Below are 21,917 nucleotides of genomic sequence, written 5' to 3' on the forward strand. Positions count from 1 at the left end.
CGTTCTCAAATTCACTTCAGTCCCCACGGAATATAAAATTAAATGACAGGAGTCAGCGAGTAAGAAAAAAGGGGACAGAAGCAAGGCAGTGACTTACCTAGATTGTGACCATTAATGTAACAGTCTGCTATCGTGAAAGTGAATGAATAATGGAGAATTATAGGTGGACGTACATGTTCACATTGTAGTAAGATTAGTATTGAATATTAATATTGAACCGCGCGGGATTAGCCGAGCGGTCTAGGGCGCTGCAGTCATGGACTGTGCGGCTGGTCCCGGCGGAGGTTCGAGTCCTCCCTCGAGCATGGGTGTGTTGTTTGTCCTTAGGATAATTTAGGTTAAGTAATGTGTAAGCTTAGGGCTGATGACCTTAGCAGTTAAGTCCCATAATATTTCACACACACACACTCACACACACACACACACACACACACACACACACACACACACACACACACACATTAATATTGAATATTAATGAGCATAAAACAAACGTTGCGAATTCGATATCTGAGTTGACCATCACCACAGTTTAAAGTCTGCAGGCTGTGACGTACATCTACATCTACATCTACATGGATACTCCGCAAATCACACTTAAGTGCCTTGACAATAATTCTCTATTATTCCACTCCCGAACAGCGCGCGGAAAAACGAACACCTATAGCTTTCCGTATGAGCTCTAATTTCTGTTAGTTAATTATGATGAACGTTTCTCCCCATGTAGGTTGGTGTCAACAAAATATTTAGGCATTCTGAGGAGTAAGGTGATGACAGAAATTTCGTGAGAAGATTCCGCAGCTATGAAAAACGCATTTGCTTTCATGATGTCCACCCAATATCATGTCAGTATCACACTCTCCCCTACTTCTCGATAATACAAAACGTGCTGCAGTCCTTTGCGCTTTCTCGATGTACTCCGATAATTATATCTGGTAAGGATTTCACAGCGCGCAACAGTACTCCAAAAGAGCTCGGACAAGCGTAGTGCAGGCAGTCTCTTTACTAGATTTTACAACCGCGGTGGTAATTTTAGAGTGATGTTTGTCTCATACTCGTTTAGCAGTTACAAGCCGAAACAATATGAACACTTCTTTAACAGCGTGATAGCCCACCTTTGGAACAGAATAGAGAAGCGATTCTATGTGGCATGGGTTCGACAAGTCCGCGGTAGATTTCCGGGAGTGTGACAGCACACGTCTTCGCAGAGGCTACGCAGTTCCCATGAAGTACGGGCCGTTGGCTTGTGGCGCGAAGATGACAGCCGATATGTTCCATCGGGCTCAGAACAGACGAATTTAGCTGTCAGAACATCAACGTGTGTTCACTGTGATGCTCTTCGGACCACGGTAGCATGGTTCTAGTCTTGTGACATGGCCAGTGTTCCTGCTGGAAGATGTCATCTCCATCGGGGAAGAGATCAAACATGAAGGCAAGCAGGTAGTCCCCAATAACGTTCACGAAGCCAACAGCTGTCTTGGTGCCTCTGATTGCTACCACAATCCAACAGAAGCCCTGGTGAATATCCCCGTAGCATAGAACTGTCAGCCGGCCGATGTAGCCGAGCGGTTCTATGCACTTTAATCCGGAACCTCGCTGCTGCTAAGGTCGGAGGTTCGAATCCTACCTCGGGCATGGATGTGTGTGATGTCCTAAATTAGGTTTACGTAATTCTAAGTCTAGGGGACTGATGACCTCTTACGTCAAGTTCCATAGTGCTTAGAGCCATTTGAACCATAAAACTGTCCAGCCAACGGCCTTGGCACAGTGATAACACCGATTCCCGTCACATCGCCGAAGTTAAGCATTGTCAGGCTTGGCTGGCACTGGGATGGGTCACCGCCCGGGTCAGCCGAGTTCTGTTGGCAAACGGGCTGCACTCAGCCCTTGTGAGGCCAGTTGAGGAGCTACTTGACAGAAATAGCGACACCAGTACCGAAAACTAACGACGGCTGGGAGAGCAGTGTTCAGACCACATGCCCCTCCGTAACGGCATCTGATGATGCCTAAGTGCTAAGGATGAGACGGCGGTCGGTTGGTACCGCTACGCTTCAAGACTGTTCGGATGGTTTGCTTTTTAATAATAATATTACCCTGCGTCCAATGACGCAGCGCATGTTTCGAGCAACGGCTCACCAGGGTGATGGTGTGTCTGGAAACGAGCATCGACCTGGTATAAAAAGAAACGTGATTCATCCGAACAGGCGACACGTTTCCACTGATCCACGATCCAGTATCGATAAACCAGTGTCCACTCATACAGTAACGGACGGAGGTCGATTGGTCAACATGGAAGTACGAATAACTCGTCTGCTGCGGAGCCTCATGTTCAGCAATGTACACTGAACGGCGTGCTCCGAAACACCTGTGTCTGCACTAACGCTGTACTCTGTCGTCACATCTGCCACAGATCGCCGCCTATCCTGCTCTACATATCAGGCAAGCCTGCGACCTCTACGTTCCGTGCTGAGGCATGTATGTCCAACACCTTGTCCCCCAGTCGCTGTTTCATCTCTTTTCAATCACATCGCATATATGCTCACGACAGTAGTACACGCTCAGTTTCGCCGTTTTCGAAATCATTGTCCCTAGGTGCCGTGGCGTAACAGTCTATCCTTTGTCAAAGTCGCTTATGTCGCTGGAATTCCCTGTTTGCTCTCGTCGCTAGACTGATTCCTCATTCGTCTCTACCCCGGTTATATATATTAATTACGAAATCAGGTGGCCGCACTGCCACCATATGGCATACAGTTTCCCAGTGGACAGTGGTCACAAGAGTTTGGCTTACCAGTGTATTCTGGAACATACGAATATACACTAGTGACGTAGTATCGAAATTCATTTATGTCACTCATTCTTCGCAACTGCCGGCCTAATGCGTGTTCCACACATTTTATTCAAGTTTATATTATGTTTTTATTATATACACCTATAAAGTTTTAAGCATGGCTGCTTAGTTCAGTGACGGTTTACAAATTAAAGTTAAAGCAATTACAGCCCTCGGTCACAAAATTTAAGTCTTTTGGCCAGGTTTCAACACTTCTATGAGTGCCTTCATCAGAAATTAAATATTCAAATTTATGGGAATTTTTTTTATATAAAAGTGTAAGTACTGACTAACAGTACAAGAAAGAAACAGTACTTACACGACACGTATAAGATAAATATCAAGCCAGAAAGGCTTTAGTCACATAAATTTAAAAAGGATAATTGGAAGGCGAGCCACAACAGCTTTTTAAATTTTTGTGACTAAAGCCTTTCTGACTTGATATTTATCTTATACGTGACATGTAAGTACTGTTTCTTTCTTGTACTGTTACTCCATACTTACAGTTTTACATAAAAAAATGTCCCATGCATTTCTACTTATGTTATAGGCCAATTTGAATATTTAATTTCTGATGAAGGCACTCATAGAAACCTGGTCGAAAGATTTAAGTTTTGTAACCGAGGGATATAACTGCTTTAACTTTAATATGTACCTGTCTTATGGGACTACAGAAAGTATCTTTTGCGATTACAGTCAGTGTATTTTTCTGTTTCCGTGTAACGGCTGATTACAGGGAGAATGTGTGTCACCTTGGAAGATGATCCCCACTATCGAATATCTGGTCACCAGCAATAACACGTCTAAGGCCAGCGTTAGTCAGAGCAAAAGTTCTGCGATCTGTTCTGGACGGGCGAATTGGGATCGACAGACCGCCGCGTCACCCTCTGCCAAATGGCGTCACTAAATGCGGTATGGAGGTGCATGTGATCAGCACACCGCTCACGCCCTGTTATCGAGTTTCTTTGAAAGATGCCAAGCTCTCGTCACTTGTCCCCTTTTAATCCTTTTTTTTTTCTTTTGTTGATTCAACTTTATCTTGTTAATTTCCCGTGTGGTGACGACCAATTGCGGTCATTGGAGTAATAAAATATGGAAAGAGAGCTTTGATTTTCTTTAGATAGTAACTGGGTGACGGGGCTGGACCGCTTTATTAGCTATGGGACGATGTGCGGCGGCATAGCTACCTCAGCGAAAAGCGCAGAGTACGACCAGCTCGTAGCACCACAGGGGTTGCCCAGCGTTTTCGCCTTTTGTAGCGAGGCGAGCAAGGTGTCTGGGAAGTGGGCAGCGTTGAGGCCGGCGGCTCGCAGATCGCTTTAGTGCACTGGGGTCCACCACTCGCGGAACAGTAAAGAGTTGGAAACGTGGAATATTGTCAAAGTTTCGTTGTTATGCCGAGAGCCAGAGGCAGTAGGTTAGCCAAGAGGTAAGAGGATTGCCCATGTATCGGAATGTGTCGTCACGCAGGGGCAGTGGCCTTGTTACACACAACAGGCAAGAGAGAAATGCTTAGCACGCGGGTTTGTGTTAGACGGAGACTTTCGTAGCGTGTAAGACAGAGGTATAGCGTCAGCTGTACTGCATTTCATAACTTCGCGCTAGTCTGCCGTAACAAGACGTAACACTGTCACAAGAACACCTAAGGGGCGAGTACGATAGATAAATCAGCAGTATAAGTGGAACGAATGCGTTTATTACAAACGAGCATGACGTCAGGACGTAGCTCGTGCTTCCTTTAAATACGCCAGCTTTGATAGCAACATGGCACTCGCAGTTAGACTTGCAGGTAGATGTGTACTGGGTCGCTGCGTAGCGCTCAGCTCGGTCATCGATATGTTAATCTTTATTAAGTATATGTTGCAGTAAGGGCGGCCCATCCAGCAGCAGACGGGACAGTACCAACTCTGGCCCTCTCTGCTGCCGCTGTCAATCATCAACCCAGGATTAGCAGATATCACGGCAGACTCGCTCGCCGTCAATGCTGACCACATCAGTGAGCTGTCGTCGAGATCGTGCGGGGCGTAGGCCCTGTGCATCTGCCGTCACAACCGGGTGAGCTGACGACGCTGGGGGACTGCAGCCCGTTCCGCTCGTCCACCGCGGACGAGCCACCAGGAGGAGCAGGGAAGAAGACGGGGTGGGACAGAGTACACGCCCCTCCTGCCGACAGCGCCGGGACTCCAACCGAACGACGCCGGATGGCGGTTTTGTCCGTATCAGTTTCGATAATTTTAATGTCTGGGTCCACAGGGGTCGTCAGTATGGCGCCCACGTAGACTGCCGTCCAACAGCCAGAGGTAGTTTCAGGCATATGCTTTCCCCGAAAACCGCCATCTGATTGGTGGACCTGCACAAAACGTGGTGACACCCCGTATTTGGTGCGACGACGCGACATAGGAGAAATATTTGTTGTAATAGCTTGGAGGGGACAGAGCGGCAGAATCAAAAATTATGATTGACAGCTGTTTCTGTGTCCTCCAAGGTTGGAGATATTCCTTTATGGTGGAGACAAGGCACTATTCTTTCGGCATGAAAGCGAAGTGAGGAGTTCTGTTCAGATTCGTTTCTGGACAGCCGAAAGAGATCGGTCGTATTTCGCCTCTGGACCGCCAAAGCCAAGGCTAGTTCTGCACTCCTTGTCAGCCAGACTGAAGGTGACGCCAAGAGTCAGAAGTACTACACTACTGGCCATTAAAATTGCAACACCAAGAAGTAATGCAGATGATAAGCGGGTATTCATTGGACAAATATATTATACTAGAACAGACATGTGATTACATTTTCACGCAGTTTGGGTGCATAGATCCTGAGAAATCAGTTCCCAGAACAACCACCTCTGGCCGTAATAACGGCCTTGATACGCCTGGGCATTGAGTCAAACAGAGCTTGGATGGCGTGTACAGGTACAGCTGTCCATGCAGCTTCAACATGATACCACAGTTCATCAAGTGTAGTGACTGGCGTATTGTCATAACCAGTTGCTCAGACACCATTGACCAGACGTCTACAATTGGTGAGAGATCTGAGGAATGTACTGGCCAGGGCAGCAGTCGAACATTTTCTGTATCCAGAAATGCCCGTACAGAACCTGCAACATGCGGTCGTGCATTATCCTGCTGAAATGTAGTGTTGAAGGATAGAGCCACGGGTCGTAACACATCTCAAATATAACGTCCACTGTTCAAAGTGCTGCCAATGCTAGCAAGAGGTGACCGAGACGTGTAACCAGTGGCACCCCATAGCACCACGCCGGGTATGTCGATGACGAATACACGCTTCCAACGTGCTTTCACCGCGATGTCGCCAAACACGGATGCGGCCATCATGATGCTGTAAACAGAACCTGGATTTATTAGAAAAAATGACGTTTCGCCATGCGTGCATCCAGGTTCGTCCTTGAGTACATCATCACTGGCGTTCCTGTCTGTGATGCAGCGTCAAGGATAATCGCAGCAATGGTCTCCGAGCTGATAGTCCATGCTGCTGCAAACGTCGTCGATCTGTTCGTGCAGATGTTTGTTGTTTTGCAAACGTCCCCATCTGTTGACTCAGGGATCGAGACGTGGCTGCACAATCTGTTACAGCCATGCGGATAAGATGCCTGTCATTTCGACTGCTAGTGATACGAGGCCGTTGGGATCCAGCACGGCGTTCCGTATTATCCTCCTGAACCCACCGATTCTATATTCTGCTAACAGTCATTGGATCTCGACCAACGCGAGCCGCAATGACGCGATTCGATAAACCGCAATCGCGATAGGCTACAATCCGACCTTTATCAAAGTCGGAAACGTGATGGTATGCATTTCTCCTCCTTAGACGAGGCATCACAACAACGTTTCACCAGGCAACGCCGGTCAACTGCTGTTTGTGTATGAGAAATCGGTTGGAAACTTTCCTCATGTCAGCACGTTGTAGGTGTCGCCACCGGCGGCAACCTTGTTTGAATGCGCTGACAAGCTAATCATTTGCATATCACAGCATCTTGTTCCTGTCGTTTAAATTTCGCGTCTCTAGCCCGTCATCTTCGTGGTGTAGTAATTTTAATGGCCAGTGATGTATATCACGATAGTCCGGGTAGGGCCTGTATGTTGCCACTTGCTGACAACAGTCGCTATTGTTTATCATTTCGCACTCTCTCTGTATCAGTCGGGGCTTTATTCACGGACGCGGACCTTCACTGAAACCTGCTGCTCCATCATTCATGTGCTCCAAGCTGTCGCTGCGCGGTCAGTTTTGCAGGTGTTAATGTATTCCCATCACTTCGGCAGTAGTCTTATTAGTTGTATCCCCCCCCCCCCCCCCCCCCCCCGCTTACAATATTGCCTTGTAGCCCTAGACAGCCACTGCTGTACAGTCAGCCATAATGTTTTAACGCATATTCTCACTCACAAACTTTGTAGAGCCCTATAACATGATACATATTCCCACTCCAGCACAGCAATACAGCGAACATCTCATTACACGAGTTACACTGTTGTTATTTATATTTCATTCAATATTTGTGCCGGCCGCGGTGGTCTCGCGGTTCTAGGCGCGCAGTCCGGAACCGTGCGACTGCTACGGTCGCAGGTTCGAATCCTGCCTCGGGCATGGATATGTGTGATGTCCTTAGGTTAGTTAGGTTTAAGTAGTTCTAAGTTCTAGGGGACTAATGACCACAGCAGTTGAGTCCCATAGTGCTCAGAGCCATTTGAACCATTTGAACCATTCAATATTTGTGTCTTGTAATACTTCAGAAATTCTCGCAAAAATCACTTTATCATATCAAAATCTATGTATGATTTAGTAGTTGCATTTCACCTTAATTATCAGAGCACTTCACCAAATACAAGTGATTAGCTATTCAATTATCATACACTGAAGAGCCAACGAAACTGATCACCTGCCTAATGTCTTGTTGGGTTGGGTTGTTTGGGGGAAGAGACCAAACAGGGAGGTCATCGGTCTCATCGGATTAGCGAAGGACAGGGAGAGAAGTCGGCCGTGCCCTTTCAAAGGAACCATCCCGGCATTTGCCTGGAGTGATTTAGGGAAATCACGGAAAACCTAAATCAAGATGGCCGGACGCGGGATTGAACCGTCGCCCTCCCGAATGCGAGTCCAATGTGCTAACCACTGCGCCACCTCACTCGGTATAATCTCTTGTAGGGCCCCTGCCAGCACTCAGAAGAGCCGCAATAGGACGTGGCATGGGCTTGACTAATGTTGAAATAGTGGTGGAGGGAATTGGCACCATGAACCCTGCAGGGTTGTCCATAAATCCGTAAGAGTACGAGGGGGTGGAGATCTCTTCTGAACAATACGTTGCAAGACATTGCAGATATGCTCAGTAATTTTCATATGTGGGGAGTTTGGTGGACAGCGGAAGTCTTTAAACTCTGAATATTGTTCCTGGAGCCACTTTGCAGCAATTTGGGACGTGTCGGGTGTCGTATTCTCATGCTGGATTTGCCGAAGTCCGTCGGAATGTACAATCGACGCGAATGGATGCAGGTGATCAGACAGGACGCTTATGTACGTGTCACCAGTCAGAGTCGTATCTAGACGTATCAGGGTTCCCATATCACTCCAAATGCACACGCTCCACACCATTACAGAACCTTCACTAGCTTGAACAATCCCCTGCTGACATGCAGAGTCCATGGATTTATGAGGTTGTGGCCTTACGCGTACAAGTCCATCCGCTCGCTACAATTTGAAATGAGACTCGTCCGACCAGGCAAGATGTTTCCAGTCATCAACAGTCTAATATCGGTGTTGACGAGCCGAGGTGAGGTGTAAAGCTCTGTGTCGTGCAGTCATGAAGAGTACCCATGTAGGCCTTTGGCTCCGAAAGCCTGTATCGATAATGTTTCGTTGAATGGTTCGATCGCTGACGCTTGTTGACTGCCCAGCATTGAAACCTACAGCAGTTTGAGGAAGGGTTGCACTTCTGCCACGTTGAACGGTTCTCTTCAGTCGTCGTTGGCCCCCTTCTTGCAACATCTTTTTCCGGCCACAGCGATGTCGGAGATTTGATGTTTTACCGGATTCCTCATATTCTCAGTACACTCGTGAAAGGGTCGTACGGGAAAATCCCTACTTCATGGGCACCTCGGAGACGCTGCGTCCCATCGCTCGTCCGCCAACTATAACACCACGTTCAGACTCACTTAATTCTTGATAGCCGGCCGGTGTGACCGAGCGGTTCTACGCGCTTCAGTCTGGAACCGCGCGATCGCTACGGTCGCAGGTTCGAATCCTGCCTCGGGCATGGATGTGTGTGATGTCTTTAGGGTATTTAGGTGTAAGTAGGTCTAAGTTCTAGGGGACTGATGACCTCAGATGTTAAGTCCCATAGAGCTCAGAACCGGTCAAATCTTGATAACCTGCCTTTGTAGCAGCAGTTACCGAGCAATCAACTTCGTCAAACAGTTGTTGTCTTATATAGGCGTTGCCGACCACAGCGCCGTATTCTATCTGTTTACATATCTCTCCATTTGAGTATCCATGCCTACACCAGTTTCTTTGGCTCTTCAGTGTATATTTCATTTAACATTTGTGTCCTGTAATACTTCAGGAATTCTCGCAAAAATCACTTTATCATACCAAAATCTTTGTATTATTTAGTAGTTGCATTTCACCTTTATTATCAGAGCCGTTCGCCAGGTACAAGTGGTCAGCTATTAAATCATTACTCGGGCGAATAGCTCCTCAGTTGCTATCACGAGGCCGAGTGAATTCCATTCCAGTCCACTCACAAAGAAAAAATCCCTGGCAGTGCTGAGAATTGAACTACGGTTCACCGCATAGCAATCAGCTGCACTGACCTTTGCTTTTTTAATTTCGCAGGCAAGTGCTCTACCAACTCTTTTTTTATCAAGAATAATTGTTTTACAAGGTCATACTTACAGCTTTTGCTGACATACATTTTGTACACTACCGCAGAAATAAAGTCTACATGGTCCAAATGTTGACAAATAGTGGTTAATAAGAAGTTTAATTAAGTAAGGAAATGAATAAAACTGAAAATTTCCAAATAAAAATGACTCTAAGACATCGCTGATAGTACAAAAACAAAAGAAACATGCTCCTGTAGCAATGAAATGAAATTCACGACGGAGGCGACACCTGATCATCACCCGCCGTTCGATAGAGCTATAGAGGCATCTGTCTACCCGTTCTCCAGACGTTGCCGTAAGACTGGGTCGTCTTCTCGAAAATAACTAAGGTTCCGCTAAGTGTGATCGATGTTTGTCTCGACTTACTTCGTCTATCTCATCTCTCACCCGTCACACTCCATCTGGCCGGCGGTGTCCGATGAAATTGTGTGAGGGCCGGCGCGTAACAGGAACGCCAATATCTGTCGTCCCAAGTGCCACACCGGAGCCGTCCCACTACATGGTAAACGATGTTCATCAGTGTCCACTGTTGCACAGCTTAAACATAACGGAGTGTCTGCCAAATGAATCGCACGCCGCCGTTGATTCGTTGCGAATTTTCTATTTGTCACCACATACCATCTTGAGCGTACCGACGGTGGGAGGTAAACGTTCCGTATAACGCGCCACATCTGTCGCCAGTTCTTGTCTGGGTACTTCTTTTCCAGCGTATTCCTGGGGCACCGGCGCAGTGAGATTTGGTATATATCTCGCGTCGTCGGTAGTCGTGTTGTTGGGAAGGCTTCTGTGACGTAGCTAAGCTGCAAGAAGAAACACTTGACATGTGACATCTTCGGTGAAATATGGCCCACATTGACTGGGGGCACCATTGAAGGCGGCGCAAGTTCATCGGCCAATGCAACCAAAATATTGCGAAATTGACTGCGCCACTGTCGAAAAACCGTACCGACCAATAACGCCCGTACCTTTTTATATACGTTCACCAGACCACCCTTCTAGGTGGTAGCGTAAGTGTTGTGAATTGGATCTTAAACAGTGGTGCCACACTTACGTAAGTTCCGAAAGTTACTTGTATCCGTGTTGCCATTGTGCACGTTAAAGGCAGGACATGCTCTACGTGAGTTAGTCTCGGTGCTAGGTACACGTTAACGTAGGTCACCCTCTGAATCATATCCAACGCTCTTAATTTCTTTAACAGCTCCATTGTCCCCATCAGTTTCAATATGCGTCGGTAGTTATCCGCTGCTGTCCGCTGCATATCCGTGTGGAACGTAACACCTAAACATTTTATGGTGCTAACTAACATGAGCCGGCCTTCCTCCCCCGGGTCGTAATCCTCGACCGACATGCATGCAGCGTGATTTCTGTAGATTAAGCACGCTTCCCGCCGCCATCCCGTATCGCTGTATCCATGCCAACGCCGTACGTACTTCGTCGCCTGTCCGAGCCAGCAGCGTCACATCGTCAGCATAAGCCCGGCAATGAAAGGTCAGCTGTGGCAACTGCACTCCCTCCACCCGTCTCCGGAGACCATACAGGCAGGGTTACAACGCCATCGAATACAGAAATATCGAAAGGGGATAACCTTGACGAACTGACCGTGAAATGACAATGTAGTCATTGTCCCGCCCATTCACTGAGACATTTGATTGCACGCCATGTTAACAGTCACTAGAATGAAGGGCTGTGGGATTTCCAATCATTCAGTGCCACTCTTAAGTCAATTCCGTTATTGACAGAAGCGGAAAAAGTAAGCAGTAACATGCATGAAATTCTACAAAGATGTCATACTGACATCCACAGGGCACCAGTACAGAATAAAGGTAGCGATAAAACGTATTGGGGGTGCGAGAATTTCTTAAAATTGCTTTACTGATATTCTACCTGCCTCATCGAGATTAGAACCGAAAACAAACCAGACCTTCCTTTCACTACGCTAGCAGACAACCCAGGCAAACAGCCCTCTGTTATTACCCCAGACATGAATGAGCCGGCAATTTCGCAATGAAAATGGCAAAATGATCTGCAGTTTCTGTTTCATAGAGCTTTCTGGACTCAAAAACATGAATTTTCTACCTTTATGTTACCGCTTATGTGACAATCATTGGGGATGTTTATCGACATAACAAAATACTGTTATTAGCGAGTACATTTAGTAGGATAATTCTGCACCGCCCCATGAAATAAACGGCTACATAGCTGCCAAACGTATTCTACACTGTTTCGAATTCTCCACTAGACTCGTCACAGCCAGAAAACGTTCATCAGCGGAAGTGTTTCTTAAGGTAGCTAGCATTGAGAATGTTCACATTTCTAAAACGCGGTATCATTAATACTGGGATGTGGCTTACCACGTGTATAGGCAAATGGATTCTATTTGCATTCCTGTAAACGTGATTTAGATCCTAAGCGTAGCTACGACTAATATGCTGATGTATCGACTGCAATTAGAACATTTCGAATAAAGAGGACGGGGTGTTATTTATGCGACCCTCATCTTCAGTAACTGTCGTAGCAATTTTCGTTGTTAGGATTTCGTCACCTAAATCGGTAAAAATGGATCCCTATTAGTCTCACTTTCTTGACCGTCTATCTGTCAACCCAACCCTTAAAACCCGTTTACCTCGAGAACGGGTAGACATAATAAGCGTAAATGTATCGCACATCTTGCGGTAACCGGTCCCTTGGTGGTGTAAAAAAGTGAGCTTCTATGTCAACGCAATCTAAAGATACGGCCGTTTATGTAAAGAAAATTTACGTGAGAGACCTAGAACTACTTAAACCTAGCTAGTCTAAGGACATCGCAGACATCTATGCCCGAGGTAGGATTCCAACCTGCGACTGAAGCAGCCGTGCGGTTCGTGACTGAAGCGCCAAGAACCTCTCGGCTTCCGCACCCGGAGAAACCCCTTGCATCTCATGTATAATGATAATATACACTGTCTAGTGAGGATAAACTGTATTCGCCAGCAACTCAGATCGTTTGATCACGGAACTTTTACGAAGCTACATTCGAACTTTGTTCGAAGTCGTCTGCAACATCCATTTATAAACACCTAGGAACGTCGTATGCGATATCCACTTCTGAAGACGCTGGCGGATACTGCAGTACCATAACAAGTAGGTAAGAATTTATTGTTATTGGTCCATGCATGACACTTTATTTCAGTATCAATTTAAAGCGCCTAGGTGTTTGTATATGGCTGAAAATAATGAACAAAAAGTAAATAAACAGCAAACAACTTCGATGTTCAAATCAAATGTAACTCACATGTCGCAATTACAACATAATTTCGTTGTTACATCTACATGACTACATCTACAGGATTTCTTTGCAATCCAGACTTACGTGCCTGGCAGAAGGTTCGGACTATTTCTCTACCGTCCCTCTCATTAACAGTGTGCGGGAAAAAGGGCCACTTAAATCTTTTCTTACGTGCCTTGAATTACATTATATTACTATGGTTTCTTCCTGTGTAAGTTCCTGAGGAAATAATGTTTTGGCATTCAGAACAGATGTTGGTGATTGAAATTTCACGAAAAGATCTCGCGGCAACGAAAATCGCTTTTGTTTTCATGAATGTTACCCCAACTCGATTATCAAATCTGGGACTCTCCCCTATTTCGTGACATTACAATTCGTCTTACCGTTCCTTCGACGTTTTTGCGTGCACAGTCAATCACGTCTGTCAACGATATTATAGCAGTGGACGGATAAACGTAGTGTAGGCAGTGTTTTCAGTTGGCCTGTTGCGTATTCTTAGTGTGTGGCCAATAAAACGCAGTCTTTCGTTTGCCTTACCCACAAAAATGTGTTTTCGATCGTTCCAGTTTAAGTTTTAGTGGGTACTAAGATGAACTGACAGTGCTTCGATTTGTGTTTTGTCATGTAACCGAAAGTTAATTATTGTTATTGGACGCACCCTTCGTGTTTAATGTATTCCTCATTCAAAAGAGTACACTCCTGGTACACCAAACATAACTGTTTCAAAGTATTGAATTGTTACTGATGTTACCAAGTTGCAGTGGTCATCTAAACTTGCCGTTTTAAAACAAAGGAAAATATTATAGCGAAATATAGCAACTAAGAAGCGGAGTGTCCAAATAAACAAACATTTCCGGTTCAAGTAGTTGCAGTATGTCTACTACACAGTAACGTAAATTAGGAGCAGAGTCCATTAGTAGATCGTTGTCAGGAAAACCAGCTCTCATAATGCAAAGTGCCACTACAAGAAAAGAAGTTTCCAAACATGTCAATGAGTAATAGAGGAAAGTGGGCGCATTCTGTCTACTGAATCGAAACGCATGCCACTTACAAGGGAACACGCCAAGTGTCATACCCTGATCTTGCTGAAACTTCGCTCAGTGAAAGAGTGGACAAAATAAGCGAACACGTGTCTCGACTTATCTGCTTACACTCTACCGCTTCTAAGAAAACGACGGTCAAAGTTTTCAATGCGCTATTGCTATAGTGTAGATACCTCTTAGCGGGTAAGGATTCAACTAAAGCGGTGGCTCTGTGGCTACCATTGCGACTTCGGAACTTTGCGTTGCGAGTTAGAAACCCGGTTTTTCCTCCCTCCCCCCTCCCACCCATTCACTCAATGAATTATCTACGAATGTTTACTCCAATTTATGTTGAAACAATGTTGTCGCCGGCCGCGGTGGTCTCACGGTTCTAGGCGCGCAGTCCGGAACCGTGCGACTGCTACGGTCGCAGGTTCGAATCCTGCCTCGGGCATGGATGTGTGTGATGTCCTTAGGTTAGTTAGGTTTAAGTAGTTCTAAGTTCTAGGGGACTAATGACCACAGCAGTTGAGTCCCATAGCGCTCAGAGCCATTTGAACCATTTGAACCAATGTTGTCGTTATTCGTCAGTTAATTTACTGTGTAAAGAAAGAAGTTAAAAAGGGAACACACAGCGCGTAGTGGGGCGACTGTTGTAGAAATAATTCAGAAGCCAAGATCGCTTAAATATTGTTTACTGGATAACCGGTTTCAACACACTAAAGGTGCCATCATTGGATCTGAATGTAGATTAACATTTATAAACCATTTGGATATAACGATACATGAGGCAGACCAGATGATTTTAGATCAGCTTGTTTCATTCGTTTATTATTTTTTTAATTCATTAATTACACATAAAGTTAATTGGCGAATAACGACAACATTATTTCAACATAAATTTGAAAAAAAAAAACTCGTAGATAATTCTGATAGAGAGGCACGAAAGAATAATAATAATAAACCCAATATGGTCTCGAACACGGGAATCAAAGTTAAGAAGGAACGACGGTAACCACTGAGCCACCGCTTCAGTTGCGTTCTCGGCTACAGAAGGTACCTATACTATAGCAACAACGCGTTGATAACTTTGACCGTCGTTTTCTCGGATACGGTCGAGTGTCTGCTGATAAGTCGAAACACATTGTCGCTTATTTTGTCCTCTCCTTCGCTGAGTAAAGTTTCCGGACAATCAGCCTATGACACCTTGCGAGTTCCCCACGTTAGTCGAGTCGCTTCTTAAGCCCGGCGAGAACTGTATATGCCTCAGAGTAAACTGCGCCACTTCGAAACACGGCGAGCGAGGATAAAGACGTTTTCCTTCTCATAAGGCAACCTTCTGCAGCTAAAATTCACGTAGTGTTCTTCAGGTTGCCTCAGATATTTCAGAAATGTTTCTTGCGTTAGGCCTGCCGCTTATGCAAAACGTAAATATTTGATTTCATGTAATATTTATCAGGATAAGACATGACAAGAGTGGACCAGTCCCTTCTGAGAAAAATTACAGATTGTAAGTTGCTCCGCTATGTAATGACACGGGTACGGGCTTGCGATCTCTCGTTCATACCATCGCTTTCCGTGGTTCACATACTTGGCCAGTGCGCTGTGGCTGCCGTCGTGGAGGAGGCAGTCTGTTTCCTGCTAGCGCTGTTTCCGGATCAGATATTAACCGCGACAAATCATTCAGTCAACGCTAAATGGCGCATCTGGCTGAGGCAGGCAAGGGCGCTATAATAGCACTCCGTGCAGAGGGATCATCAAATGGCTATATAGCAAGAACTATGGGTCTTCACAAGTCGACGGTAGCTAGGTGGATTAAACGAAAGGAAGAGAGTGGTAACTTGGATGGGAGGCCTCATGGCCGTCGCCGCAAAACAACAGCAGCTCAGGATCAGCAGATGCGCCGTTTCAGTGAGAACCACCCATTTGTCAACGCGCGACAAATTCAGCAAACTTTGGGTGGCAATGTTAATAGTAAGACCGTCACTCGTCGTCTAAGGGAAGGTGGACTGAGAGCAAGAAGCGCTGCTGTGAAAGACACATTGACTGTTTCCCACAGAGAAGCTCGCCTTGCTTTTGCTGCTGACAAACCTCTCCAGGCGAGTGATTTTCAAGGACGAAAAAGTTTTCTCTACGGCATCAACCGGAAAAGTACTTGTTTACCGGCCTAACGGTGCTAGCTACAATCGAAAATATATTTACAGTTGCCGAAGGAGTGGCAGGGACTCGGTAACGGTATGGGCATTGATATCGGGCGAAGGGCGTGGGCTCCTGTGGGAAGTGGAAGGAAGATTCGATGCGCGCAATTACATATCAGTTCCGGAGAACATGTTGCCTTCTGTAACAGCAAGATTTGGCGATGATCAGATCATGTTCCAACAAGATCGCTCGCCTATTCATATGGCACGTGTGGTTAAGAGGTGGTTCGACTTCCATAGTATTATTACTGTAATGGAATGGCCACCTAAAGGAGCTGACAAAAATCCCATTGAGAGTATTTGGGCAGTAATGGTCAGAGTAATACGAGAAAAGGGGCAGTCACCGTCGACTCGCCGACAGCTTGCTGATGTGATTCATGACGCTTGGAATGAGTTACTTGAATCTCCTAGTTATGTGGCTCGAGTTGTGGGAGCAATGCCCAACAGACTTCTGGGCTGTTGTGGAAGCCGAAGGAGGCTATACGCGGAACTAAGCAGCATCAGCAGAGGTGGTTTTTTTTCAGCCCTTCACCAATCAGCTGCAACAGATGTTTCAAGTTTTCTTTTTACAGACGTATATTTTATATAATTTTAAGGAAACGCAGTAAGTGGAATGTGGACAAACAAATTAATTCACAGCAAGATATGTAATATTTAATTTGGTAAGAGAAGAATTACTCACCTTATATATTCATGCAGTCTCTAAAAAACACATGACACACGTGTATATGCAAGAAGGTACAAAAAATTCAGCACAAATGGTAAATATTGAGGAGAAGCTCGCCGATGAAGGCGTAATTGGAGAACAAAGGTTGGTCTAGAAGGAGAGGTAAGGAGGCCCGAAAAAGCAGAGAACAATCAAATACCCAATAGACTTTGAGTCGTTGTCGCAGCAGAGGGCGGTTGGTATATGCGATTCGGACCAACAGTAGAAGAATAGTTTCATTTACTGATTTTTGAGGCTTTATTTTGTGACGGCTAAACGGTGCTGCATCATGGGACCCACTATTTGTCCAAATGTGGCTAAACATCAGAGGTGTAAAAATTTTTGAGAGGTGCCGAAGTTCTCTGGAACAATAACGTGTTTTAGACAAGAAGATGATTTTTAGTTCATTTCATTTTAACCATTCACACTATGCTTTGACATTCGAATCTTTCATTTCATTTAATTTGTTAAATATTTGACATTAAACATGTAAAACCCTTATGGTTGAAGGCGCAAAACCCAGATTATGTTGGTCTTTGTTAGTTTCCGATAATTCACCCACAGACTAATTTACATTTTTCTGAAAAGTTTGTTTTCCTCCTAAACTATGTGTCGCGCAATAATACGATATTGTAGATATCTACAGCCACTTTCTCGAAGTCCTTTTCAGTATCAGGAACCCGACTCTGGAATAACCTCCATTGATGTTCAAATGGCTCAAATGGCTCGAAGCACTATGGGACTTAACATCTGAGGTCACCAGTCCCCTAGAACTCAGAACTTTTAAACCTAACTAACCTAAGGACATCACACATATCCATGCCCGAGGCAGGATTCGAACCTGCGACCGTAGCGGTCGCGCGGTTCCAGCCTGAAGCGCCTAGAACCGCTCGGCCCCTCCATTGACGTATTAGACAACTCAACAAGATCTCCAGTTCCAAAACACAGTTAATGAAATATCTACAAAACCAACAATAATGATTGCCATTGTCCCTCTCCTTCGCTTTACATCCTTCTTTCCAAGCACATCTTTCTCATTTCCCAGAGTCTTTAGCGTTTGGAATCTCCTTAAATTTCTCTCCCCCAGAATTCGCTATATCAGAAAATATCTATTTGGACACCTGTAAATTCTTTTTATATCTGCCATTATTATTATCATTTTGTTACTATTATTGTCGTTATCATCATCGTCATTATAACTGGAAACGGTAGTAGAAGTACTGCTGGTATTCACTTCATTAGCATTGGAAATGATAATTAAATCAAGACCCTACACTGTCGACAGGCTTTGATAACATCTACATGGGGACAGTTTACAGGGCACACGCTCTATGCATCTGAGCCACCGATGGCATAGAGGATAGTGCGACTACAGGGATTTATCCCTTGCACTCTCCCCGTGAGACCCACATTCCAAACGTAATGTCCACACACTACATTCGTAGTGCCCCTGCCCATTATACTCATTACTCGCGGAAGACAATCTTACGTAAGAGTTCTCGCAATACGTGTGCATCTTCACAGAAGAAGAAGGTTAATGGCCGTTTAGCCTTAACTATATGAAGATGGTATCTGTTCTTTCTGACATGTCCGGAAAAACAGAGCTTTTAGTCAGTACTACTTACTCACATTGTCTCTACATACACTCAGATCAAATGATACTATTTGTCATATTGAAATTACTGTTATTTCTTGGGTAACTATGATGTACTAAAGGTGTTTTAGTGAAACCCTGATCCGATGTAAGAGAGAGAGCAGCAATATAGGTAAATAAATGCGGATACTGTCTGTAAAATGCGTGGCGAGTAGAGCTAGTAGTACAGAAATAATAAATTATAATGTAATGCCTCATACTGAACTATTAAATCACGGAGAACAAACATGTAACAAGTTATGAATTGTTTCCTTTTCGTTATTTTGGGGACTGTGACAGACAGTTCAGAAAAATTTTCAAATTATATTTATAGTTTGTTGGAAATCAATAAATGATGCCATTATCAAACACAGAATGAATTTAACATGGTTAATCTGCGCGCCTTCAGTTACACTGTCTCAAAACGTATACAGGGCGAAGAAAAACTCGCGCACTCGGACTTCGCAGCGTGATTCCTCAAGTACTGGCAATACAAAAATGGTTGTTACAAAATGTCGTCCTCCCCATATTTCAGGCAGTAAATGGACGTTAAAGATTGGCAATCTGGCAACACTATCATCTCATATACGGTAACTCTGTCTGCAGATACAGCTGTGTTTTGTAGTTAGTGTAGTGGATAACGTTTTGAGTTAGCATGCAGGGGGTCGAGGGTTCGATTCTGGCACGTGGATTACTTGTTTTTATTGCTAAACGTAGTCTGCGTGGTACGGTGTCTGGCGTCTTAATTAACATACAGCGATTACAGTGGCTCTTCTACAAAATATTTGCAGTTACGTATTACGAACACAGCAATAGAAATACACACCTGGAAATGGAAAAAAGAACACATTGACACCGTTGTGTCAGACCCACCATACTTGCTCCGGACACTGCGAGAGGGCTGTACAAGCAATATCACACGCACGGCACAGCGGACATACCAGGAACCGCGGTGTTGGCCGTCGAATGGCGCTAGCTGCGCAGCATTTGTGCACCGCCGCCGTTAGTGTCAGCCAGTTTGCCGTGGCATACGGAGCTCCATCGCAGTCTTTAACACTGGTAGCATGCCGCGACAGCGTGGACGTGAACCGTATGTGCAGTTGACGGACTTTGAGCGAGGGCGTATAGTGGGCATGCGGGAGGCCGGGTGGACGTACCGCTGAATTGCTCAACACGTGGGGCGTGAGGTCTCCACAGTACATCGATGTTGTCGCCAGTGGTCAGCGGAAGGTGCACGTGCCCGTCGACCTGGGACCGGACCCCAACGACGCACGGATGCACGCCAAGACCGTAGGATCCTAAGCAGTGCCGTAGGGGAACGCACCGCCACTTCCCAGCAAATTAGGCACACTGTTGCTCCTGGGGTATCGGCGAGGACCATTCGCAACCGTCTCCATGAAGCTGGGCTACGATCCCGCACACCGTTAGGCCGTCTTCCGCTCACGCCCCAACATCGTGCAGCCCGCCTCCAGTGGTGTCGCGACAGGCGTGAATGGAGGGACGAATGGAGACGTGTCGCCTTCAGCGATGAGAGTCGCTTCTGCCTTGGTGCCAATGATGGTCGTATGCGTGTTTGGCGCCGTGCAGGTGTGCGCCACAATCAGGACTGCATACGACCGAGGCACACAGGGCCAACACCCAGCATCATGGTGTGGGGAGCGATCTCTTACACTGGCCGTACACCTCTGGTGATCGTCGAGGGGACACTGAATAGTGCACGATACATCCAAACCGTCATCGAACCCATCGTTCTACCATTCCTAGACCGGCAAGGGAACTTGCTGTTCCAACAGGACAATGCACGTCCGCATGTATCCCGTGCCACCCAACGTGCTCTAGAAGGTGTAAGTCAACTGCCCTGTCCAGCAACATCTCCGGATCTGTCCCCCATTGAGCATGTTTGGGACTGGATGAAGCGTCGTCTCACGCGGTCTGTACGTCCAGCACGAACGCTGGTCCAACTGAGGCGCCAGGTGGAAATGGCATGGCAAGCCGTTCCACAGGACTACATCCAGCATCTCTACAATCGTCTCCATGGGAGAATAGCAGCCTGCATTGCTGCGAAACGTGGATATACACTGTACTAGTGCCGACATTGTGCATGCTCTGTTGCCTGTGTCTATGTGCCTGTGGATCTGTCAGTGTGATCATGTGATGTATCTGACCCCAGGAATGTGTCAATAAAGTTTCCCCATCCTGGGACCATGAATTCACGGTGTTCTTATTTCAATTTCCAGGAGTGTACAATCTTTTTCATGCACTACTGACCATTAAAATTGCTACACTACGAAGATGACGTGCTATAGACGCGAAATTTAACCGACGGAGCATTCACACATGGTTGGCGCCGGTGGCGACACCTACAACGTGCTCACATGAGGAAAGTTTCCACCCGATTTGTCATACACAAACAGCGGTTCACCGGCGTTGCCTGGTGAAACGTTGTTGTGATGCATAGTGTAAGGACGAGAAATGCGTACCATTACGTTTGCGACTTTGATAAAGGTCGGATTGTTGCCTATCGCGATTGCGGTTTATCGTACCGCGACATTGCTGCTCCCGTTGGTCGAGATCCAATGACTGTTAGCAGAATGTGGAATCGGTGGGTTCAGGAGGGTAATACGGAACGCCGTACTGGATCCCAACGGCCTCGTATCACTAGCAGTCGAGATGACAGGCATGTTATCTGCATGCCTGTAACGGATCGTGCAGCCACCTCTCGATCCCTGAGCCAACAGATGGGGACGTTTGCAAACAACACCCATCTGCACGAACAGTCCGACGACGTTTGCAGCAGCATGGACTATCAGCTTCGAGACCATGGCTGCGGCTACCCTTGTCGTTTCATCACAGCCAGGAGCGCCTGCGATAGTGTACTCGACGACGAACCTTGGTGCAAGAATGGCAAAACAACATTTTTTCGGATGAGTCCAGGTTCTGTTTACAGCATCATGATGGTCGCAAACGTGTTTCGCGACATCGCGGTGAACGCTCATTGGAAGCGTGTATTCGTCATCGCCATACTGGCGTATCACCCGGCGTGATGGTATGGGGTACCATTGGTTACAAGTCTCGGTCACTGACGGCACTTTGAACAGTGGACGTTACATTTCAGATGTGTTACGACCCGTGGCTCTACCCTTCATTCGATCCCGGCGAAACCCTACATTTCAGCAGGATAATGCACGACCGTATGTTGCAGGCCCTGCACGGGCGTTTCTGGATACAGAAAATGTTCGGCTGCTGTCCTGGCCAGCACATTCTCCAGATCTCTTACCAACTGAAAACGTCTGGTCGATGGTGGCCGAGCAACTGGCTCCTCACAATACGCCAGTCACCACTCTTGATGAAGTGTGCTGTCGTGTTGAAGCTGCATTAG

Source organism: Schistocerca gregaria, chromosome 5, assembly GCF_023897955.1.
Source record: "Schistocerca gregaria isolate iqSchGreg1 chromosome 5, iqSchGreg1.2, whole genome shotgun sequence".
In the NCBI taxonomy this organism is placed as follows: Eukaryota; Metazoa; Arthropoda; class Insecta; order Orthoptera; family Acrididae; genus Schistocerca; species Schistocerca gregaria.